The sequence below is a fragment of the Vulpes vulpes genome, chromosome 14, assembly GCF_048418805.1.
Source record: "Vulpes vulpes isolate BD-2025 chromosome 14, VulVul3, whole genome shotgun sequence".
NCBI lineage: Eukaryota > Metazoa > Chordata > Mammalia > Carnivora > Canidae > Vulpes > Vulpes vulpes.
This window is the reverse complement of record NC_132793.1, coordinates 93,220,001-93,225,155: the sequence shown is the minus strand read 5'-3', so window position 1 is coordinate 93,225,155 and position 5,155 is coordinate 93,220,001. Positions and strand designations below refer to the sequence as shown.

General features: G+C 40.3%; 1 long non-coding RNA gene across 1 annotated transcript in view; it reads right to left on the bottom strand.

The window, feature by feature from the left end:
• Window positions 1-565: 565 nt before the first annotated feature.
• Window positions 566-5,155, bottom strand: part of LOC140595462 (uncharacterized) — a 14,824-nt gene continuing 10,234 nt past the window's right edge. Inside the window, exon 2 of the long non-coding RNA XR_011997092.1 lies at window positions 566-5,155. This exon is cut by the window's right edge and continues 1,955 nt beyond it. This is a non-coding gene — a long non-coding RNA (uncharacterized lncRNA).

The window sequence follows — 5,155 nt, the reverse complement described above, 5'->3', positions numbered from 1 at the left end:
GAACACCCCATGGGGAATCTTCTAGACAGAGTACTCAGCTCGATTTCCCCATCTGCGAAATGGATGTAGAAGAACCCCCCCAAGTCAGAATGCTCAGATTTCACATACTTGGAATTCTTTTGATTAATGGTTTGTTTCTTACGTGGTATGCAATAAGTATATTCTATAGATAAATGTATGAAAGCTATCTGTCTCTATGGTATGGGTCCAGGTTCATATCGTCTACAGGTTTATTTCACGTATATGTGAGTTTTTTCACATATGATATCATTCTAAAACCCATCATACAAAACCATAGAGTGTTTTGATTTGGGGTGAAATCAAACCTAGAACGAACAGAAAGGAAGGCAACATGTTTGTTGCTGGTGTTTAAAGCTAAAACGAGCAGCCTTCTCTTTACTTCTGAACAGTTTCAAAAGCAATACTAGGCATGAAAGCAAAACAAACTCCTTTCAGTGCAAAGCTTAGGAGTTATTTGTGTTTCCCCCAATTCAATGAGGGGGCGGGTGGGTAGAGAATTTGTTTTAAATATAGAAATGTGGAAAATACAAGAAACTCGGCAGAGTATCACAGCGCAGAGTTTATTAGAGATGTGATGGAACTCGTGGATACAGTTTTCAAAAATAGCCAAGGAAAATACTGTGAGAGATCTTACTGGAAAAAAGTACCATTTGGGGGGCTCACATATTTGCAAGTCGGGGGACCAGCCGATTAGCCCCCGGGGAGAGTTTGTTTAGGTGGAAAAGTCTCTCCCTGCCGCCTTCAGTCCATTTAGCCACCTGACTAGTAATGCAGATCCCAGGGATCACGCCCTTAAATCAGCAAACCTTTGGAAGGATGGAGCCAAATCTTTCTTTAAGAGACTTTTAGCTAAGACACTTTGCTGTTCCATCAGACACATAATTATACAATAGGCTAATTTTCAAGAATCTGTTTTTTTCCTAAACATCAATCAGACTGTAGAAAACACCTACTACTCAACATTGACATATACTGTAATTCCCTTGGAAAAGTAACTTACCTTAGGGAAATATTTTACTTAACAGAGAAAGACTGTTTATTTACCCTGAGTTCCTTGCAAGGTTGGTGTCTGTTTTCTGTTGTTGTTGTTGTTTTTGTTTTAACTAGTTTCAGAACTTGGAGAAGTAAGACCAGGCTCAAATGCAACAATAACAACAACAATAACAACAACTCATGGACTTTAAAATTCTGAAATGAATTCTTTAGCTCCAAAATGTAAAACTGTCCCAGCAAGAATGTCACAAAGTGTAAGCACCGAAGGATCTGTATTTTACTAAAAACACTCTCTCCATAACATCCAGAGCGTACACAGAGAATGAGCTGCCATAATTTCTACTGCTGTGTCTGTATTTATATATCTTCTGGTACACTTAACAATTTGATACTATTTTCTAAAAGATTTCTCAGACTGAGACTCCCACCCCATCCATCTCCTCTTATAGTCAGTCCACCCGTCTAGATTTGCAGAAAAGAATGTTCCCTCCATTTCTGTGAAAACTGGCTCTCTTTCTAATCACGAGGGGGTCTACAATTAGAGGTGACCTTGGTGGCAGGTAGCAGCAGCAGTAGCAGCAAAAGCAACAAGCAAGCAAGCAAGCAAGCAAGCAAGAAAGAAAGAGAAAGACAGAGAGAAAAGGAAAGAAGGAAAGACAAATAACAGTTAACCCACTTAAGAAAATAACATTCTGTTGATTGACCAACACTCTTTAAATTTAAGCTATTAACGACTCTCACAGAAACAGGAACTGCCAATAACAAACTTGATTTCCAATGTCCCCAAGGTAATAATAATCCACTAATTTGACCATAACCCCAGTTGGCCCTCTGTAGCAGTTTCTATTTGGTTTTTGAAGCAGGGAAGCCTTATCTTTCTTTGAGAGAAACAAAAACAACAACAATAACAACAACAAGGGGCAGGGGGGAGTGGGCAGTGAAGTTAAGGAGTGTGGAGAGAAAACACATGGAAATTTAATGTGAAAGTTTCTTGTTGCAATAAAGCTGTTAGGTTTGGCATGAAGACTGTTATCAGATGGTTTCTTTGACATTACTTGAGCCTTTCAGTAAGTAAGACAAGCCTGAAGGATTAGCTTGTCAACTTCAGCCTGTCATGTTTGGGGTGGGGGGGGTGTTCTTTTCTTTTCCTCCTTTTTTTTCCTTTTCTCTTTTTCTTTTCTTTCTTTCTTTTTTGAATCTCTTTTTTCTTTTTTTTCCTTCTTCTTTGCTTGCATCTCCCTTCGCCAGCTTTAGAGACACGGTAGAGGCAGTTAACAGAAGAGATAGGACAACCATCAACTCAACCCCACATTGATCACGAATGTCCTGCTTTTAAAGACAAGTGAGCCAACCAAGCTGGAAGGCTAATCACCCTGAGCAAGTATGAATTTATCTAAAGAGGATTTCATGTGGAACCCCTGGAGCCGGCCGCCAAACGGATGACTGCACATTTTAAGAAAGTTAGTGGGCCTTCTCCCAATCAACTGTCAGGCCACATAAAAGGTCTGGAACACGCTGACTTAAGCAAACGATATTTAGCCATCTCAGGATACCATAAGGCCCGAGATTTTGCTTTGTTGGAGCTGACAGGAAATATTGATACGTATCAAGTAGCACTCCTGATGTTAAAAGGAAGATGTGACTCCTTTTGGCTCCATCTCTATTTCCAAAACTGGCTTGTGCTTTGAAAACAAGGTGGGGGCAGGGGAGATGCCCAACTCAGCACTTCACTTGGGACTTAATCCAGCTTTCCCAGGACTGCGCAATTTAGTGAAAATGGGAACCGAGCTCAATTTGCCTGTATTTAGAACAACAGAATCGATCAGAATTTGAATCTGCAAACTCTCTGCCTGTCCAGCTGACAGGTGGACCCTGCAAACGACCCCAGATTCTCTTCCTTCAGTTGATTCGCTTAGAAAACCTGCCGTGGTTATGTCTGGGGTGTGTGATTATGCTAAAGTATCTGAGAAATATCTGGCTACCCAGTCTAAAAGGCGAACGCTCTGAACAGATCCTATAAATTGAGGCTCTGTTATTGCGAGAAATAACATTTGCAATCCTACAGATTCATCACTTTTAGTGTTTTAGCCACATGGGGGAGAAAAATCATAATGTCCCATCTTGGCAAAATTTGATTGTGAACATGAAGCTGTTACCATCGAATAAAGGTTGGTTTGGAGGCTTTAATTTAAAAGAGCGGGGACAGCCCCATGCTACGTTATCAGAATACCCTAAATGTTCTCCATTGGTAATTTGGCGGCCAAGGTGATACCCCTGAAGATACTGGAGGGGGCAGTGTTAATAAAATGCCCATTGGCATGAAATGGCATTTCTAGAATCCTGATTGTGGAACTAGAAAGGAAAGCGAAATTTGTAACAGCACAATAAGCCAGGGGAACGCAGAAAAGAACCTGCTTGTTCTGTGTGGAAGATCGCTTCCAGTTAAACAAAGAAATTTAGGGTCGTCTGCTTTTCATGAAAATCGCATACATATGGCCTTTGAAATTTGTCACTGAAGATGGTTTTGCTCTAAGGTAAAATTCACCACTTTATAGCTTTTCAGCTGCAAATCTCTAGCTTTTTTTTTTCTTCTCTCTTTTGGCCTGCAGCCCAATATGAATGTATGATCACTAGCACAATAGTTAAACATCTGAGTCTTTTTGAAGTGCCTTCAATGTTTCAATGATGTGATGGTTGATTGCCTAGCAGTCAGTTTAGAAAAGAACTTCATTCTGCCCCCTAGTGGTAGAGATTAAAGTTTAATGACTGCTTCATCATACATAAAGCTTGCTTTCCTCTTTTTTCCCCTCCTCTCTCTTTTCCATATTTTAAGGACATAGTGTAGGGCGAGGAGTACTAATGTGTTTCTTCATAATCAGTAAGGTGCATATTTTCGACAAGAAAACTTCTCTACAGGATGAACTGAAAATTTTACAAGCCATGGGATCACTTCATACATGTTTTACCGGCATTGCTGTGCTTTGCTAAACAATATACACTACGACTCTAAACATTGTTCCCACTACAGCATCCCTTCTGGAAAAAATTCTGGGATTCTTAATGGAAGCTCTTAACCAAGGAGTGCATGGTGTTGCCAAAATTATGGGAAAAATATATACGCTCAAAAAAAGCATTGCATATTATCAGATATTGTGGAATGTTACCTTCCTTTCTTTCAGATGACTATTTTTGTACAACAAACAATAAAAACCATTCCCACTAATTATAATGCTGGTTACCCCACAGGTCACACTTCCTTTGTGTTCAAGTTCACAAAGAGTGCCACACACACCCAAGGTAAAGAAAGGGTTTGGATGTCAAGATTTTTGATATGGGAAAAGTTGATCACATTCAACTCTATTTTGGAGGGCTGGGGTGGGAGCTGACAACAAAGTAGAAGGGATTTGTTTGGGTTTTTATCCTCTCCCAGTTTTGTTTTGTCTGTGTATTTGTTTCTCATCTTTAATGTAGAGTTCCTAGCCTGCATGCTGGCAAACATATTAAAGCACTCGAAATCAAGCACCCCTAATATAGGTACCATCCAATGAGTGCGTGTTTAGGTCTTGTGCCAGTGAGAGCTCACGTGGGAGGGAGATGAAAACTGAAGAGGAGGAGGGGTCCGTGGAGAGTGGACGGGCCAGCTGGACCGTGTGTAATGTGTCAGTTTGCTTCTATGCCACTATTGTGAGGCTGATGTTGGAATGCAGGGAAAGCGCTAGTTTATTGAATAAGGAGCCATGTAAATTCCAGCTGTCAACATGTGATCACTCCTTTGGACAAAGAGAGAGGTTTTCTCCTTACCCAGATTTGATTGCTAGTCACAGCCACACATTCTCCTGAGCCCTTCTGCCACCAGGCTAGCCTTTGGATACCCTTCTCTTTGCAGACTGGTTCTGCAGGTTTAGCACCTAGTTTTGTAAAGGTGTATGCATTGGAATTCGAATGACATAAAGTCATGATTTATTCAGGAAATAATGGTTCGGGCTATAGTGATATCAAACGATCAATAATATTTTGAAAGGAGCATGCTTGCTATTGTTTTATGTATTTTAGTGTAATAGGCAAACGCTTGACTCAAAAAGAATAGTCCAAAACAAAAAATTAATAACTAGACGGCTTTCCTTATTGTGAAGCTTGTCAC